The sequence below is a fragment of the Balaenoptera ricei genome, chromosome 10, assembly GCF_028023285.1.
Source record: "Balaenoptera ricei isolate mBalRic1 chromosome 10, mBalRic1.hap2, whole genome shotgun sequence".
Lineage (NCBI taxonomy): Eukaryota > Metazoa > Chordata > Mammalia > Artiodactyla > Balaenopteridae > Balaenoptera > Balaenoptera ricei.
The window spans coordinates 23,914,730-23,935,127 of record NC_082648.1 but is presented as its reverse complement, the minus strand read 5'-3'; the positions used below and the strand labels follow the sequence as shown (position 1 = coordinate 23,935,127).

Sequence of the window (20,398 nt, the reverse complement as noted above, 5' to 3'; positions counted from 1 at the left end):
AGATGAGCCAGTTTGCAGGGCAGAAGTTGAGACACAGATGTAGAGAATGGACATATGGACACCAAGGGGGGAAAACTGCAGTGGGGTGGGGATGGTGGTGTGCTGAATTGGGCGATTGGGATTGACATGTATACACTGATGTGTATAAAATTGATGCCTAATAAGAACCTGCAGTATAAAAAAACAAACAAAACAACTAATACTAAACTTTCATTGGGTTATTTGTATGGAAATATGTTAATATAAATGTTTCAGACATTACATGAAATTTCTAAAAATCTTATATTTGTATGTGTATGGAAATATGTATGGAAATATGTTAATATAAATGTTTCAGACATTAAAAAAAAAAAAAAAAAAAAGAGACAAGGAAGGTCACTACATAATGATCAAGGGATCAATCCGAGAAGAAGATATAGCAACTGTAAATATTTATGCACCCAACACAGGAGCACCTCAATACATAAAACAAATGCTAACACCCATAAAAGCAGAAATCGACAGTAACACAATAATACTGGGGCACTTTAACACTCCACTTACACCAACGTATAGATCATCCTGACAGAAAATTAATAAGAAAACACAAGCCTTAAATGATACATCAGACCAGATAGATTTAATTGACATTTATAGGACATTCCATCTGAAAGCAGCAGAATACACTTTCTTCTCAAGTGCACATGGAACATTCTCCAGGATAGATCACAACTTGGGTCACAAATCAAGCCTCTGTAGGTTTAAGAAAATTGAAATCATATTAAGCATCTTTTCCAACCACAATGATATGAGATTAGAAATCAATTACAGGGGAAAAAAAAACTGTAAAAAAAACACAAGCACATGGAGACTAGACACATGCTACCAAATAACCTAGGGACCACTGAAAGAATCAAAGAGGAAACCAAAATATACTGAGAAACAAATGACAATGAAAACTCGACGACCCAAAGCCTATGGGATGCAGCAAAAGCCGTTCTAAGAGGTAATTTTACAGCAGTACAATCCTACCTCAAGAAACAAGAAAAATCTCAAATAAACAATGTAACCTTGCAACTAGAGAAAGAAGAACAAACAAAACCCAAAATTAGTAAAGGAAAGAAATCATAAAGGTCAGAGCAGAAAGAAATGAAATAGAAATGAAAAGAACAATAGCAAAGATCAATAATACTAAAAGCTGGCTCTTTGAGAAGATAAACCAAATTGATAAACCTTTAGTCAGACTCATCAAGAAAAAAAGGGAGAGGACTCAAATCAATAAAATTAGAAATGAAATGGAGAAGTTACAACTCACAATGCAGAAATACAAAGAATCATAAGAGACTAGTACATGCAACTACGTGCCAGTAAAATGGACAACCTGAAAGAAATGGACAAATTCTTAGAAAGGTAAAACATTCCAAGACTGAACCAGGAAGAAATAGAAAACATGAACAAACAAATCACAAGTAATGAAATTGAAACTATGATTAAAAATCTTCCAAAAAGCAAAAGTTCAAGACCAGATACCTTCACAGGTGAATTCTATCAAATACTTAGAGAAGAGCTAACACTCATCCTTCTCAAACTCTCAAAAAATTGCAGAGGGAGGAACACTCCCAAACTTATTCTATGAGGCCCCCATCACCCTGATACCAAAACCAGACAAAGATATCACAAAAAAAGAAAATTACAGGCCAATACCACTGATGAACATAGATACAAAAATCCTCAGCAAAATACTAGCAAACCAAATCCAACAACACATTAAAAGGACACCAAGATCAAGTGAGATTTATCCCAAGGAATGCAAGGATTCTTCAATATAGTTAAATCAATCAATGTGATACACCATATTAACAAACTGAAGAATAAAAAACATGATCACCTCAATAGATGCAGAAAAAGCTTTTGACAAAATTCAACACCCATTTATGATAAAAACTCTCCAGAAAGTGGGCATAGAGGGAACCTACCTCAACATAATAAAAGCCATATACAACAAACCCACAGCAAACTTCATTCTCAATGGTGAAAAACTGAAAGCATTTCCTCTAAGATCAGGAACAAGACAAGGATGTCCGCTCTTGCCACTATTACTCAACATAGTTTTGGAAGTCCTGGCCACAGCAATGAGAGAAGAAAAAGAAATAAAAGGAATCCAAATTGTAAAAAAATAAGTAAAACTGTCACTGTTTGCTGATGATATGGTACTATACATAGAAAATCCTAAAGATGCCACCAGAACACTACTAGAACTAATCAATGAATTTGGTAAGGTTGCAGGATACAAAATTAATGCACAGAAATCTCTTGCTTTCCTATACACTAACAAAAGATCAGAAAGAGAAATGAAGGAAACAATCCCATTTACCACTGCAACAAAAAGAACAAAAAATAAACCTTCCTAAGGAGGCAAAAGAACTGTACTCAGAAAACTATAAAACACTGATGAAAGAAATCAAAGGTGACAGAAACAGATGGAGAGACATACCATGCTCCTGGATTGGAAGAATCAATATTGTGAATATCACTGTACTACCCAAAGCAATCTACAGGTTCAATGCAATCCCTATCAAATTACCACTGGCATTTTTCACAGAACTAGAACAAAAAATTTTACAATTTGTAGGGAAACACAAAAGACCTCGAATAGCAAAAGCAATCTTGAGAAAAAAAAAAAAAAAAAACGGAGCTGGAGAAATCAGGCTCCCTGACTTCAGACTATACTACAGGGCTACAGTAATCAAGACAGTATGGTACTAGCACAAAAACAGAAATATAGATCAATGGAACAGGATAGAAAGCCCAGAGATAAAACCACACACCTACAGTCACTCAATCTATAACAACAGAGGCCAAAATATACAATGGAGCAAAGACAGCCTCTTCAGTAAGTGGTGCTGGGAAAAGTGGACAGCTACAAGAATGAAATTAGAACACTGCCTAACACCATACACAAAAATAAACTCAAAATGGATTAAAGACCTAAATGTAAGGCCAGGCACTATAAAACTCTTAGAGGACAACATAGTTTGAACACTCTTTGACATTAATCGCAGCAAGATCTTTTTTGATCCACCTCCTAAATAGAATAAAAACAGAAATAAACAAATGGGACCTAATGCAACTTAAAAGCTTTTGCACAGCAAAGGAAACCATAAGCAAGACAAAAAGACAACCCTCAGAATGGGAGAAAATATTTGTAAATGAAGCAACTGACAAAGGATTAGTCTCCAAAATATACAAACAGCTCATGCAGCTCAATATCAAAAAAACAAACAACCCAATCCAAAAATGGGCCGAAGACCTAAATAGACATTTCTCCAAGGATGACATACAGATGGCTAAGAGGCACATGAAAAGATGCTCAACATCCCTAATTATTAGAGAAGTGCAAATCAAAACTGCAATGAGGTATCACCTCACACCGGTCAGAATGGCCATCATCAAAGTCTACAAACATTAAATGCTGGAGACGGTATGGAGAAAAGGGAACACTCTTGCATTGCTGATGGGAATGTAAATTGATACAGCCGCTATGTAGAACAGTATGGAGGTTCCTTAAAAAACTAAAAAAAGAACTACCATATGACCCAGCAATCCCACCACTGGGCATATACCCAGAGGAAACCATGATACATGCACCCCAATGTTCACTGTAGCACTATTTACAATAGCCAGGACATGGAAACAACCTAAATGTCCATTAACAGAGGAATGAATAAAGAAGATGTGGTACATATATACAATGGAGTATTACTCAGCCATAAAAAGAAACAAAATTGGGTCATTTGTTGAGACGTGGATGAACCTAGAGACTGTCATACAGAGTGAAGTATGTCAGAAAGAGAAAAACAAATAATGTATATTAACGCACATATGTGGAATCTGAAAAAACTGGTATAAACGATCTTATTTACAAAGCAGAAATAGAAACAGACGTAGAGAACAAACGTATGGATACCAAGGAGTAAGGGGGGGATAAATTGGCAGATTGGGATTGACATATATACACTATTGATACTATGTATAAAATAGATAACTAATGAGAACCTACTGTATAGCACAGGCAACTCTACTCAGTGCTCTGTGTTGACCTAAATGGGAAGGAAATCCAAAAAAGAGGGGATATACGTATACATATAGCTGATTCACTTTGCTGTACAATAGAAACTAACACAACATTGTAAAGCAACTATACCCCTATAAAATTTTTAAATTTTTAAAAATTTTAAAGATACCTGACTACACAGAGCAAAAATAATAACAATGAATTGTTGGCTTTATAGAATATGTAAAAGTAAACTAAATGATATCAATACCGCAAATGATGAGAGGAAATGGAATTATACTGTTGTAAAGTTCTTACACTGTACGTGAAATGGAATGACATTATTTAAGATTAGACTAATAAGTAAAAGATACATATTGTAGATCGTAAAGCAATGAATTAATTGGCAAAAATATACACCTAGTAAGCATAAAATTAAATTAAATTTTTAAAAAACTCTCAAATCTAAAATAACTTAGAGAAAATAGGGAAAAAGAAATGGAAAGTGGAAAACAAACAGCAAAATAATATATTTAAACTCGACCATATTGTTAAGTACATTAAATATAGTGGATCTAAAGAACTAAATTAAAAAGCAGAGACTGTCACGTTAAATAAAAATCAAGACCTAACTACATGCCATGAAAAATTCATTTTGGCTATGAAGACAAAAAAAAATAAAGCTAAACAGCTGAAAAAGACAAACCATACAATCAATAATAAAAATAAAGCTGAAGTGGCTATATTAGTATCAGAAAAATTAGACTTCAGGTCAAAAAATATTACAGGTGATAAAGAAAGAGATTTCAGGCAGCCAAGGCTGTCAGTTTTCTAATTTGTGAAGCCAGAAGAAGCAGAAAGAAGCTATGATTCTGTACCCTGGGCTCTGCATGCTAAGATAAACCACCTCCAGCACTGTCTGCAAGTAAGAAATTTAGGAGAAGAGATCAAGATGTTGGAGTAGAAGGATGAGGAACTCACCTTCCCCCATGAACACATCAAAAATACATTTACAGTGAAACAATTCTCACTGAAAACTAACTGGAGACTGGCAGAAAGACACTTTACAAGCAAGCCTGTAAGAAAGATCCACACAGAACTGGGTAGGGAGGAAAGAGAAGCAATCAGGTCGAGGCTTGTGCTCATGGGAGGGGACTCAGAAGGGAAGACAGATTACATGGGTAGAGATCCTACCTGAGAAGTAAGTGATTTGAGCCACATATTAGGCGCCCAGCCCTAGGGTCTGACACCAGAAACAGTAGTCCTCTTTTCAGTTGGAGGGCTGGTGGGACTAGCAGGAGACCTGTGGAAAGCCTGTGCTCTGCTTGTGAGGACCTTGCACACGCTTGCTTATTCCTGCAACAGGGCAGAGAGGGCAGACTGAAACTGTGCAGGTTGCTTGCCAGTTTGCTGTGACTGCCCTGGTGCGCACCCCAGCCTGAACCAAGCAACGGTTCCAACCCGGCTTGCTTTACAACAGAGCTCCACTATGGGGTGAGGGCTGATGCAGCTAAGGGGAGAGTTCAGCTGTGAGGGACAAAGGCTATTCAGACTAGGGCAGACAACAGAACAGGGTGGGGACAGCCATTACCGGTGCTTATACAGGCAGAGCATCAGGAGCAGTCTGGGTCTCTGACTGTGGCCCGACCACCACAGCCTATGCCCAAACTGACACCTAGTGCCTGCATCAGCCCCTCTTGCTCCAGCACTACTCCCATCTGTGGCAAGGGTGCTGGTGCTGAGAGGGGATAGAGCACATACTTAAATGGGACAGAGCAAGCTTAGACCCAACCCTCACAGCTTCTGCTCCAGCAACTTGAGACCCAATCCCAATAGGTGGTGGCAGCCAATGAGCAGAGAAGAAGCCCTGGCCCACACCTGGCTCTGGCCCTAGCACCTACTACCTCCTATCAAGGTGATAGCTGCCAGCACAACCCAGGGAAAAGATGTAACTTGTGTTCACGTCAGATCCAGCTATCCTACTGGAGCCACTGGGCACATGTGGACTGTACAGGGAAACTCCCAAACAAAGACACCCCTACAAGACAGAAATAGGTAACTGCTTCACCTACTTTCATAGAGACAGAGAAAGTAAGCAAAATGAGAAGACAGAGGAAGTTGTTTCAATTGAAAGAGAAAGAGGAAACAAAATGAAAAAGCAACTAATGAAACAGAAATAAACAGTTTATCAGATAAAGAGTTCAAATCATTAGTATCAAGAATGCTAACTGAATTAGAAAAGAGAATAGATGAAAACAGTGAGAAATTTAACAAGAAGCTAAATAGAAATTATAGAAAAGAACCAGTCAGAATGAGGAATACAATAACTGAAATGAAAAACATACTAGAAGGAATTAACAGCAGACTAGGTGATAAAGAAGAATGTATAAGTGGTCTGAAAGAATAAGAGAAATCACTCAATCAGAAAAGCAAAAACAAAAAAAATTTAAGAAATAAGAACAGTGTAAGGGATCTCTAGGACAACATCAAGCATACCAACATTCACATTATAGGACTGCCAGAAGAGAAGAGAAAGAGAAGGGGGTCAAAATTGTATTTGATAAAACTGTGGCTGAAAACTTACCAAATCTAAAGAAGTAAACAGATATCCAGATATAGGGAGCACAAAGGGTCCCAAACAAGTTGAACCCAAAGCGACTCAAACCAAGACATATCATAATTAAAATGGCAAAAGTTAAAGATAGAGAAAGGCAGATAAAGATAAAGGCAGCAAAAGACAACCAAAGAGCCATATACAAGGGAAACTCCATTAGGCTATCAGCTGATTTTTCTGCAAAAACTTTGCAGACCAGAAGGGAGTGGCATGATAAACTCAAAGTGCTGAGAGGGAAAAACCTGCAACCTAGGATACTCTACCCAGCAACATTATCATTTACAATTGAAGGAGACATTAAAATTAATTAATTAATTAATTAATATCTTCTCATACAGGCAAAAACTAAAAGAGTTCATCAATACTAAACCTACCCTAAAACCAATGTTAAAGGGTCTTCTCTAAGTGCAAAAGAAAAGGTTATAACAAGAAGTAAGAATCTATAGAAAAGGAAAAATCCCACTAATAAAGGCAAATACATAGTAAAGACATAAACTAGAATGAAGATTAAAAGAAGAAATACTGTAAATTGAAGTATAGTTATAATAATCAGTAAATGGATAAACATCAAGTTGTAAAATATCACATCAAAAACACAAAATGTAGCAGAGAGGAGTAAAAAATGCAGATATTTTAGGATATGTTTAAACTTAAATGATTATCTGTTTAAAACAGGTACAGAGGGAACATATTTCAACATAATAAAGGTCATTTATGGCAAACCCACACCTAACATCATACTCCAAGGTAAAAAGCTGAAAACCTTCCTCTAAGATCGGGAACAAGACAAGGATGGCCACTCTTGCCACCTGTATTTAACATAGTACTGGAATTCCAAGCCACGACAATCTGACAAGAAAAAGAAATAAAACGTAAATTGGAAGGGAAGAAGTAAAACTGTCACTCTTTGCAGTTGACATAATACTGTGTACAAAAAACCCTAAAGTCTCCAACAAAAAGCTATTAGAAATAATAAATAATTCAGCAAAGTTGTAGGATACAAGATATACAGAGATATTTTTCCTTTCAATACAGTAAAAATTAACTATGAGAAAGAGAAAGCAAGAAAACAATTCCATTCAAAATTACATCAGGGAATTCCCTGGTGGTCCAGTGGTTAGGACTTCACGCTTTCACTGCAAGGGGCTGGGTTCACTCTCTAGTCGGGGAACTTAGATCCCACAAGTCATGCAATGCAGCAAAAAAAAAAAAAAAAAAAAAAAAAAAAAATTGCATCGAAAAGAATAAAATTCATAAGGATAAAACTTAACCAAGAAGATGAAAGACCTATACTCTGAAAATTACAGAACACTGATGAAGGAAACTGAAGATGATACAAAGAAATAGAAAGACATCCAGTGTTCTTAAACTGGAAAAATTAATATTGCTAAAATGGCCATAATCCCCAAAGCAATTTAGAGATGTAATACAATCCCTATCAAAATACCCATGAAATTTTTTACAGAACTAGAACAAATAATCCTAAAATTTATATGGAACAACAAAAGACCCCAAACTATCACAGCAATCTTGAGAAAGAACAAAGCTGGAGGTATCATGCTCCCTAACTTCAGTCTATATTACAAAGCTATAGTAATCAAAACACCATGGTATTGACATAAGAATAGACACAAAGGTCAATGCAAAAGAATAGAGGGCCCAGAAATAAACCCACGCACTTATGGTCAATTAATCTATGACAAAGGAGGCAAGAATATGCAATGCAAAAAAGACAAACTCTTCAACAAGTGGTGCTGGGAAAACTGGACAGCTACATGTAAGAGAATGAAATTAGAAAATTTCTTCACACCATACACAAAAATAAACTCAACGTGGATTAAAAACCTAAATGTAAGACCTGAAACCATAAAAGTCCTAGAAGATAACATAGGCAGAACATGCTTTGACATAAATCATAGCAATATTGTTTTGGATCTGTCTCCTAAGGCAAAAGAAACAAAAGCAAAAATAAACAAATGAAACCGAATTAAACTTAACAACTTTTGCATAGCAAAGGAAACCACTGACAAAAAGACAATCTACTTAACGAAAGAATATATTTGCAAATGATACAACTAATAAGGAGTTAATATCCAAAATATATAAACAGCTCATAAAACACAATATCAAAAAAAAAAACCAATCAAAAAATGAGCATAAGACCCAAATATACACTTTTCCAAGGAAGATACACAGATGGCCAACAGGTACATAAAGACTCTCAACATCACTAATCATCAGAGAAATGCAAATCAAAACAACAAAGAGATAGCACCTCACACCTGTCAGAATGGTTATCATCAAAAAGTCTAGAAATAACAAATGTCAGCAAGGATGTGGAGAAGATGGAACCTTAGTACACTGTTGGTGGGAATGTAAACTGGTGTAGTCACTATAGAAAACAGTATGGAGGTTCCTCAAAAAAGCTAAAAATAGAACTATTATATAATCCAGCAATTCCACTGCTAGCTATATATCAAAAAAAAATGAAAACACTAATTTGAAAAATATACACAGACCCCAATGTTCACAGCAACATTATTTACAATAGCCAAGATATGGAAGCAACCTAAGTGTCCATCAACAGATAATGTATAAAGAAGATATGCTATATATATATATATACATACACACACAACGGAATATTACTCAACCATAAAAACAAATGAAATTCTGCCATTTGCAGTAATGTGGATGAACCTAGAGGGTATTATGCTTAGTGAAATAAGTCAGACAAAGAAAGACAAATACCCTAGGTTATCACTTATATGTGGAATCTGAAAAATAAAACAAACAAATGTACATAACAAAACAGAAACAGACTCACAGATACAGAGAACAAACTAGTGGTTACCAGTGGGGAGAGGGGAGGGGGAAGGGGCAAGATACGGTTATGGGATTAGGAGACACAAACTATTATATATAAAATAAATAAGCAACAAGGATATCTTGTACAGCACAGGAAAATATAACCATTATTGTGTAATAACTTTGAGTGATGTATAATCTATAAAAATATTGAATTACTATGTTGTACGCCTGTTACTAATATTGTAAATCAACTATACTTCAATAAAATTTTTTTAAAAAATAAAAGCAGCAGATGCTTGCAAAATACAAATTGGAAATTGGAGAAAAGTATCAATATATTTACATTCTCCCATTGTAGATTTACAAAATGAGAAATTTGGTAGAGGTCACTGGAGAAACTTTGCCCAAGTTAAACCACATTTAAAATAGTAACTAATAATTACTATAGGCAGAGATTCTTTTGTCTGTTTGGTTCACTCACGTATTTCCAGGGCCTGGTACATTGTATGTGCACAAATATTTGCTGAATGAATGAATGGATAATTTTCTTAAATTAATGGGGGATACCTTCATAATGTGATTTATTATTCCAAACACCATGTACTACAAATGTTTAGTTTAAAATGTATTGTCTAAAACAGAACAAAAAGTATATTAAAAGAGATTTCATAATGATAAAGAAGACAATTCATCAAGCAGACATAACAATACTAAATATAAATGCATCTAAGAACAGATTTTAAAATACATGAAGCAATGAGTGATAAAACTGAAATGACAGATAAACTAAAAACCGTAAGGTGGAGATTTTGACACTCTAAGTAACTGATGAAATAAGTAGAAAGAAAATCAGTGGATATGTAGATGAATTGAACAATATTACCAATCACTTTGATCTAACCAACACATCTGAAAAACTCTACATAACAGGTGAACATTAGACATTCTTTTCAAGTGCACATGAAACATTTAAAGATAAATGCTATTCTGAGCCATAAAACAAGTCTCAATAGATTTAAAAATACTGAAATCATACAAAGTATCTTCTCTAAGCACAGAAGAAACATATTAAAAAGCAATGTAAGAAAGAAATCTGGAAATTCCCCCAAATACCTGATAATTAAACAACACAATTCTAAATAACCCATTATATATCACAAGAGAAACTGAGAAATATTTTGAGGTGAATATAACTGAAAATACTACATATCTAAATTTTGGGGATGCAGCTACAACAGTGCTTTGAGGGAAGTTTATAAACATTATATACTTATATTTAGAAAACAAGAAAGGAGTCAAATAACTGATCAATCTCCTTAAGAAACCTAAAAATGTAGAGCATATTAAACTCAAAGAAAGCACAAAAAAGAAAGTAACAAAGAACAGTAATTAATAAAATAGAAAATACAAAAACAGACAAAATTACAGAAAACAAAAGATGATTCTTCCCAAATATCAATGAAATTGATAACAAAAACAAAGAAATGACACAAATTACCAATATCAGGAATGGAAGAATTTTTCAATATTAGGACATTTCTAGAAACATACAGGTATTAAAATAATAAGGGAACATTATAAAAAAATTTTTGCCAATAATTTCAAATATTTACATGAAATGGAAAAATTTCTTGAAATATGAAAAACTTCCAAAAGTCACTCCAGAAAAATAAACAAACTGACTACACCCAGATCTATTAAAGAAGTTGATTTCATAGTTAAAAACCTACAATGAAACCTTTAGGCATAGAAGGCTTTACTGGAGAATTCTATGAGATTCAAAAAAGAAATAGAAATTTTTTATGAACTCTTTAAGAAAATAGAGAAGTAAACTGGTATTTGGTATTGCTTTGATACCAAAACCAAAGACCAGAGAGTAAAATATGAAATAACATCCCATATCAATATAGATGAAAAAAAAAAAAACCTTAAAAAAGTTTTAACAACTCAAATCCACCAATATATGAAGATAATATATCATGAAAAATAAGGTTTATCTCAGGAATGCAAGTTTGGTTGAATACCCCAAAATAAATAAACTTAATTCACCCTAAAGAAAAACCATATATCATCTCAATAAATGTAGGGAAAAAAATGTGACAAAACTCAAAACCCATTCAGTATACAAAGAAGAAGATGTCTTCAACTTGATGAAGGCTATTTACAAAAACAAAAAGAAACTCACAGCTAACATATTTAAAGGTCAAAGACTCAATACCTTTACCTTAAGATCCTGAAGAGCTCAGAGATGTGTGATCTCACCAGAGGTCCTAGCTAGTGTAATAAGACAAGAAACTGAAATTAAAAATATATAGACTGGAAAAGATGTAAAACTATCTTCATTCACAGTAAACATGATTTATCTCTATAGGAAATCCTAAGGAATCTACTAAAATATTACTTGAATAACACAAAGTCAAGATAAAAAATCAATTGTATTTTATATTCTAGAAACTAATAATTGAAAATTAAAATAAACAATACCAATTAGAGTATCATCAAAAGTTTGAAATACTTAAGGATAAATTTAACAAAATGTGTACAAGACATATACATGAGTCAGACAATTCAATATTGCTGCTACTTCTCTTCAAATTAAGATATAAATTTAATATTTTCCTAATCAAAATTCCATCAGGCTTTACTTTAAAAATTGTCAAGCTATTCCTAAGATATGCATGAAAATGAAAAGAACCTAAACAGCCAATACAGTTTGAAAATGAAGAACAAATTTGAAAGACTCACACTACATGATTATGATTCTTACTAGAAAGCTAAAGTAAATCAAGATAGTGCGATAAGCAGAGAGTCCAGAAACAGGCACACATATATGCCACAAAACTCCAAAGATAATACAATGGGGAAAGAATAGTCTTTTGACTAGGTGGATATTAACATGCAAAATAATGAACCTTGACATTTACACTGTATCACGCAAAAAAACCACGTACTTGAAACAGATAATAAGCCTAAAACTAAAATCTAAAACTACATAATTTCTAGAGGAAAACACTGGAGAGAATCTTTCAGACCACAGGTTAGGCAAAGATTTCTTAAATAAAACAAAAAACTACAAACCATAAAAGAAACAAATAAAAAATAAAGATCATCAAAATTAAACACCTCTGTTCAAAAAGCATGTTTGCGTGCTCTCACTTGCAGAGAGTCTGAATCAGGGTGACATTCAGGAATCTGAATGTAAAACAAGTTATTTTTGATGCCAGTGGTTGCTGGACCACTTTCAGAGAAACACTAACTTTCAGATCAATGCATTAACGAAAGTGATGGCTTTTATGGAAATAAGGGAGAAAGCATGCAAGCCTGCAGATTTTTTGGCTACTATTCTTCCTGTACTAGTAGCTCTTTCCCAGTGGTTCATTGTCTAAAATGACTAAGCATATTCACTGAACCAAGGCGGAAAGGAAACAGACTTTAAAATACAGTGAGTCTAGGAAAACAGAATGGTGGTTCCTTAAAAGATTAAACATAGAATTACAATATGATCCAGCGTTCCATTTGTGGGTATATACCCAAAAGAACTGAAAGTAGAGACTCATATACTCATACACTCATGATTATCTGAAAGCAGATAATCATACACTCATATTCATAGCAGCATTATTCACAATAGCCAAAAACTGAAAATAACCCAAATGTCCATCTGTAGATGAACAGATAAACATGTGGTATGTACATACAATGAAATATAATTCGGCCTTAAAAAGAAATGAAATTCTAATACATGCCACAACATAGATGAACCCAAAGACACTATGTTAAGTGAAATAAGCCACAAACAAAAGAGCAAATTCCACTTATATAAGGTACTGAAATAGTCAAATTCTTAGAGAGAGAAAGCAGAATAGTGGTTACCAAGGACTGGGGGTGGGGGATAATGGTGATTTATTGTTTTATGGATACAGAGTTTCAGTTTAGGATGATGAAAAAGTTCTGTAGATGGAGAGTGGTGATAGTTGCACAACAATATCAACGTACTTAATGCCACTGAACTGTACAGTTAGATTAGAATAATAAATTTTATGTTATATATATTTTATGACAATTTTAAAATTTTTAAAATATATGTATTGTTAAGAATAAAAAAGGTAAGCCACAGATTGGGACAAAATATTTAAAAAACATATCTGGTAAAGGTCTTATATCCAGAATATAAACAGAACCCTTATAACTAAAAAATAAGATGAACAACTCTATTTTTTAAATGACAAAAGAATGAATAAACATTTCATAAAAGAATGTATAAAAATGGCACATGAAAAGATGCTTAACATCATTAGCCTTTAGAAAAATGCAAATTAAAACCAAAATGCAGGTACTGGTCACATCTACTAAAGTGGCTAAAATTAAAAAGACGTAAAATATCAAGTGTTGGCCAGGATATGGAGCACCTGCTTCCATACAGTTCTGGTAAGAACGCAAAATGCTACAGACACTTGAAAAACATTTTGACACTAGTGTATAAAGTTAAACATACAACTTGCTACATAACCCAGGATTCCCACTCCTAGCTATTTATCCAAGAGAAATGAATACGTATGTCCACATAAAAGCCTGTCAGTGAATGTTTACAGCCGCCTTATTCATAATAGTAAAAAAAAAAAACAGAAACAACTAAAATGCCTATCAACTAGTAAATGGATAAAAGAATTGTGGTACATCCATAGAGTGGAATACTACTCAGCAATAAAAAGTAACAACTTACTTATATATGCAACAACATGGATGAATCTTCATTATATCAAGTGAAAGAAGCCTACCATACACACACACACACACACACAAAACCTATAATGTTCCTTTTATATTAAATTCCTAAAAATGCAAAGCTTTAGTAACCAAAAGCAAATCAGTAGTTGCCAGGGACCAAGAGTGGTAACACGGGATCAACTATAAAGAGACTTGGGGGAATATTTCAGACTGATGGAAATGTTCTATATCATGAATGTGGTAGAAGTTTCTCATATGTAAATATTTGTCAAAAGTCATCAAATTATGGGTGATTTTTATTTATTTTTTAATATTTTAATATTATTGTATTTATTATTGGTTGTTTTAACTGTATAAATGTTATATCTCAAGAAAATTGTTTTCTTAAACCACCACAGAATACAGAATAAATAGTGGAAAAGAATATTCTGTTTGAAACTTTTATCACAGCCTCACTGCTTATCACTAGTGCTAAGTCCCTTCCTCTAGCAGGGGTGGAAGTAGAAAGAGCACATTAGGCAAACAGGCCAGCTAATAAGCATTTCTTGAAATTGAGGCAAGAGGAAAGATTATCTCTTAGGCAGAACTACCGTTGCTAGCAAAATAAAAGGGGGGAGGGATTGAGAATTAGAGGAAAAAGACATACAGTATGTAAAATGCCTCAGGGTGTTTAATGTAGGTAAGCTTGAAATAGGGTATCCAAAAGATCAAACATAGGATGGAGGAAGTGAGAACAGATCATGGAGTCACCAAACTGGAAAATCAAGGAGACTGGAGTGGGAGGGGACAGATGTATTAGGAAAACAGGAAGACAGCCTTAGATGTTAAGTGAAATATGGGATGTTATCTACATCAGGCTTTTTAAAGCTCTCTGCAGTAAGCTAGGCTGCCTGAGACTGGAGAAGTTACCAGGCATACCCAAATTATAATCAGCTTTCTGTCGGTTTGTCTTACTTTTAAACTTTCAGTCATACCACCACCCTTTGTCCCCAGAAAAGCTTTATTTTTTCAGATTGTTAAATAACAAAATGTTTACATACAGTTTTGATTTTTTTCCCAAGCAATCAACAAGTAAAAGCATTATCCCAGCCTGCCCAGGGTTGACTTCATCATGCCCTTGCTTACACTTTTCCCCATTCTGCTGTTGGTAATCTATCCCTAGAGATCCTAGAGTCCCTTAATGATCTGGCTCAAATTTACATTTCCAGTCTCATCTTCTGCCTCTTACAGCCATTCTGAAGTTTGCAATTTTTTTCTTACACAGAACAATAGTTCATTAATAAACACTTATTATTTTTGATTGACTTTACTGACTTCAACTTCTCAAATAAAACAAGAAAAAATCCAAAGCATGCCTACAACTATTAAAGTAATTTTTTTTTTAATTTATTTATTTATTTTTGGCTGTGTTGGGTCTTCGTTTCTGTGTGAGGGCTTTCTCTAGTTGCGGCAAGCGGGGGCCACTCTTCATCGCGGTGCGCGGGTCTCTTCACTGTCGCGGCCTCTCCCGTTGCGGAGCACAGGCGCCAGACGCGCAGGCTCAGTAGTTGTGGCTCACGGGCTTAGCTGCTCCGCGGCATGTGGGATCTTCCCAGACCAGGGCTCGAACCCGTGTCCCCTGCATTGGCAGGCAGATTCTTAACCACTGCGCCACCAGGGAAGCCCCCTACAACTATTAATATAAGATTAAGCAGTCAGTTCAAAATTGCTATTTGCGAAATTTTCCTAAAAATTCTCCAAGAGCTACACACAACTCAAGTATGCACAAAATTGATTATGTGTAAACTACTACTATAATATTTAAAGAATACAATGAATTGAAGGATTTCAATATTCCCAAGCAACTTAATGTGAAACATATACATATGGACATATGTGTGTTAATATACATATATATTCAACTATGTGTCCTATTCTGTGCTAGCATCTCTGCTGTCAGTACCACAACACAACCATCTAGTTCATTTTTGCGTATTCCCTGATAATATGTTACCTGATAATATGTTAAGGGCTTATTCTGGGCCATAATTTTCTTATGAGAAAAAGGTTTACACACTATGGGTAACAATGAAAGCAATGGTAGTGATGTGAACAAAGGAGTAATTCTCCTAAGCGTTGGTTCCTTCACCATCATTACGACTGATTCCTTGATGTTTACGATATTCCCTGATAGCTTCATGATATTCTAAAAGGTCAAAACAAAGAATATCATAAAGTAAAAGCAACATTCTATTTATATGCCTCACAATGACTTTCTCTCTCAACACACACATATACACTGAAAGTCATCAACATATTTCAGTTTCAATTTCATAGATGAACAGCATTTTCTGTTTATTATATTATAATTATAACAACATTGCTCTGAACAATTGCTCATTATGTTCTTTTAAGAATGGGTAAGAACAGATAACTACATGAAAGAATGCTACAGTTCCCACACACAGAAACATATGCCCCAACTTCTCCACATATACAACCAATTAGTGGTGTTTCATTCAACTGTTATGGTTTCCTTCTTCCTTGAAAATTGGCAACATCCACAATTCATTACATATAAGCTCCCAAAAAGATGTACACCTGTCTTGATTAGAATATCTAGTTCTGTGATATTTTTGAGGCAGAATATATATTTTCTTTTAATTATTGACACCACGTTAAAGTAACTGAATGGCAGAGGAATGAAGATTTGCTTAGAAAACCACTACACATTTTCCAAGCCTGAGAACCAACAAACGCTTGCTATGTAATCCAACATCATAGACACGGAGAAACAAGTCTACTGAGAGTCGATTTAAAAAAAAAAAATTTTTTTTTGCATGATTCTGGACCTCAGCACTGCTACACAATCACAATGGAAAGAATGTGTGGTAATTAACCAGCTTTAAATGCTGAAAGTATCCAATCATTCTTTTTCCCTAAGAACTTTTTACAAAACGGGAAATCCTGTAGACTTTATGATTGCTCCTTCAGTTTACTTTACTTTTTAAAAAATGAAAACAAACTAAGTACTGGGTACTGCTATTCACAGATTTTTTTTCCCTCTCTTTTTTATTTAAGTAAATAGATGATTCCATTTTACTATATTCATTAAATCTCTCTCCAGCATATGTGATTAACTTCTTAGCATAATGACTATTTTCCATAATCTGAGACTGTGGTAAAAATAAAAGGTCAAAGAACAATAGCAATAATAGTAACTGAGTTTTACCAAATACATTTAAGTCAAAAGTATATACCTGTCAATGATCATTATAGACTGTTGTTAAATGTCAATATACTTGGTGATACAGGTACACTGTTTGACTGTGTCTGAGACTAATTAATTCTGGGATCTTAGCCATGATTTCTAAGAGTTTTACTATAAATTATCCTTATACTAGAACTCAGTATCTCATAGTCATTTCTTTATCATGTGAGATTTGGAATACTGTAAGGAATGAAAGCAATTTATGAAGCAAACTGCAAGGTCACTCTTCTTCATACAGTGGTAAGATGACCATGTATTCTTTAAAAATTTTTATTGGCTCCATATTTTACATTCCACCTTGCCAAAGACACCCTGTTTGTTGTACTGGAAGAGGAAATAGTCAATTAATTTTTTATTTCTATGGTGAGTGTATTAGTCAGGGTCCTCCAGATAAACGCAGTTGACCCCTGAACAACACGGGTTTGAACTGCATGGGTCCGCTTATATGCAAATTTTTTTCAAATAAATACTTACTGCAATACTACATGATTTATGGTTGGTAGAAGCCACGGATGCAGAACCACAGATACAGCAGGCCAACTAGAAAACTATAGTCAGATAATAGACTACGCAAGGTTCAGCACCCAACCCCCATATTTTTCAAGGATCAGCTGTACAAAAAATAATAATTATATATATATAATTATTATTTTTATAATATATTTTATTTTTAATATTTAGATACATTTATTTTTAATATTTAGATACATTTACTTTGTTATTATAAATTGGAGTATAGTTGATTTACAATGTTGTGCTAGTCTCAGGTGTACAGCAAAGTGATTCAGTTATACATATACATATATCCATTCTTTTTTGGATTCTTTTCCCATATAGGTTATTACAGAATATTGAGCAGAGTTCCCTGTGCTATACAGTAGGTCCTTGTTGATTATCTATTTTATATATAGTAGTGTGTATATGTTAATCCCAAACTCCTAATTTATCCCTCCCCCCACCTTTCCCCTTTGGTAACCATAAGTTTGTTTTCGAAGTCTGTGAGTCAGTTTCTGTTTTGTAAATAAGTTCACTTGTATCATTTTTTTTTTAGATTCCTCATATGTGATATCATATGATATTTGTCTTTCTCTGTCTGACTTACTTCACTTAGTATGATAATCTCTAGGCCATCCATATTGCTGCAAATGGCATTATTTCATTTTTTATGGCTGAATAATATCACATTGCATATATGTACCACATTTTCTTTATCCATTCCTCTGTTGATGGACATTTATTTAGGCTGCTTCCATGTCTTGGCAATTGTAAATAGTGCTGCAACGAGCACTGGGGTGCATGTACCTTTTCAAATTATGGTTTCCTCTGGATATATGTCCAGGAGTGGGATTGCTGGATCATATGGTAGTTCTATTTTTAGCTTTTTAAGGAACCTCCATACTGTTCTCCACAGTGGTTGTACAATTTACATTACCACCAACAGTGTAGGAGGGTTCCCTTTTCTCCACACCCTCTCCAGCATTTACTGTTTGTAGACTTTTTGATGATGGCCATTCTGACCCATGTGAGGTGATACCTCATTGTAGTTTTGATTTGAATTTCTCTAATAATTAGCAATGTTGAGCATCTTTCCATGTGCTTTTTGGCCATTTGTATATCTTCTTTGGAGAAATGTCTATTAGGTCTTCTGCCCATTTTTTGATTGGGTTTTTTTTTGATATTAAGCTTCATGATCTGTTTGTGTATTTTGGAGATTAATCCCTTGTCAGTCGCATCATTTGCAATATTTTCTCCCATTATGTGGGTTGTCTTTTCGTTTTGCTTACGGTTTTCTTTGCTGTACAAAAGCTTTTGAGTTTAATTAGGTTCCATTTGTTTATTTTTGTTTTTATTTTCATTACTTTTTGGAGGTGGATCCAAAAAGATACTACTGCGATTTATGTCAAAGAGTGTTCTGCCTACGTTTTCCTCTGTTTTATAGTATCCAGCCTTACATTTAGGTCTTTAATCCATTTTGAGTTTATTTTTGTATATGGTGTTAAAGAATGTTCTAATTTCATTCTTTTACATGCAGTTGTCCAGTTTTCCCAGCACCACTTAATGAAGAGACTGTCTTTTCTTGTATATTCTTGCCTCCTTTGTTGTAGATTAATTGACCACAGGTGTGTGGATTTATTTCTGGGCTTTCTAACCTGTCCCACTGATCTATGTTTCTGTTTTTGTGCCAGTACCGTACTGTTTTGATTAGCTTTGTAACTATTATTTTTATAATAGTATATAATTTTAATAATTTTATATTTTATATATACTTTTTATATATGTACATATATACGTACATACATATATACACACGTATATACATATAAAGAGACAGAGAGAGAGAGAGAGAGAGAGAGAGGGAGGGAGGGAACTAGATTAATAGGAACTGGCTTGTAAGATTATGGAGGCTAAGAAGTCCCAAGATCTGCAGTTGGCAAGCTGGAAACCCAGAAGAACGCATGGTGCGGTTCCAGTCTGCATCCAAAAAGTCCCAGTCCAAGTGCAGGAGAAGACCAATGTCCCAGTCAAGCAATCAGGCAGAAGTTCCCTCTTACTCAGCTTTTTGTTCTATTCAGGTCTTCAAATGATTGGATGAGGGCAATCTGCTTTACTCTGTCTAGTAATTCGAATGCTAATCTCACAAACACATTCAGAATAAAGTTTGATCAACTATCTGGGCAACCCATGGTCCTAAAATTAACCATCACAAGTCTACCCCTTGTCAACTTGGCACCCATACTCATCTCTTAAACCATACTAAATCTCCAAATAAGGACATAATTCTTTTATACCAAGGTCATAAAATGTGATATAGCTATCCTGTGTACAACTGGAAACACACTAACCTCTTCTCCAGAAGAGGAGGTAAAGTCCTTGAGTGATATTTACTCTTCTCCTTGATATCCCAAAATTTAAATACTATGCTGTAAAATTAATAATACTTAAAATACTATGATATACACCT

General features: G+C 34.4%; 1 protein-coding gene across 5 annotated transcripts in view; it reads right to left on the bottom strand.

Moving 5' to 3' along the window:
• Positions 1 to 20,398, bottom strand: part of CCDC91 (coiled-coil domain containing 91) — a 425,558-nt gene that overhangs the window by 390,823 nt on the left and 14,337 nt on the right. Inside the window, exon 1 of one of the 5 annotated variants that reach the window (XM_059935543.1) lies at positions 11,683 to 11,705. The exons of the other annotated variants lie outside the window; for them this stretch is intronic. The gene's annotated coding sequence lies outside the window, so the exon portion shown is untranslated. Of the gene's footprint in view, positions 1 to 11,682; positions 11,706 to 20,398 lie in introns of those variants that run through there. 5 annotated transcript variants of the gene reach the window in all.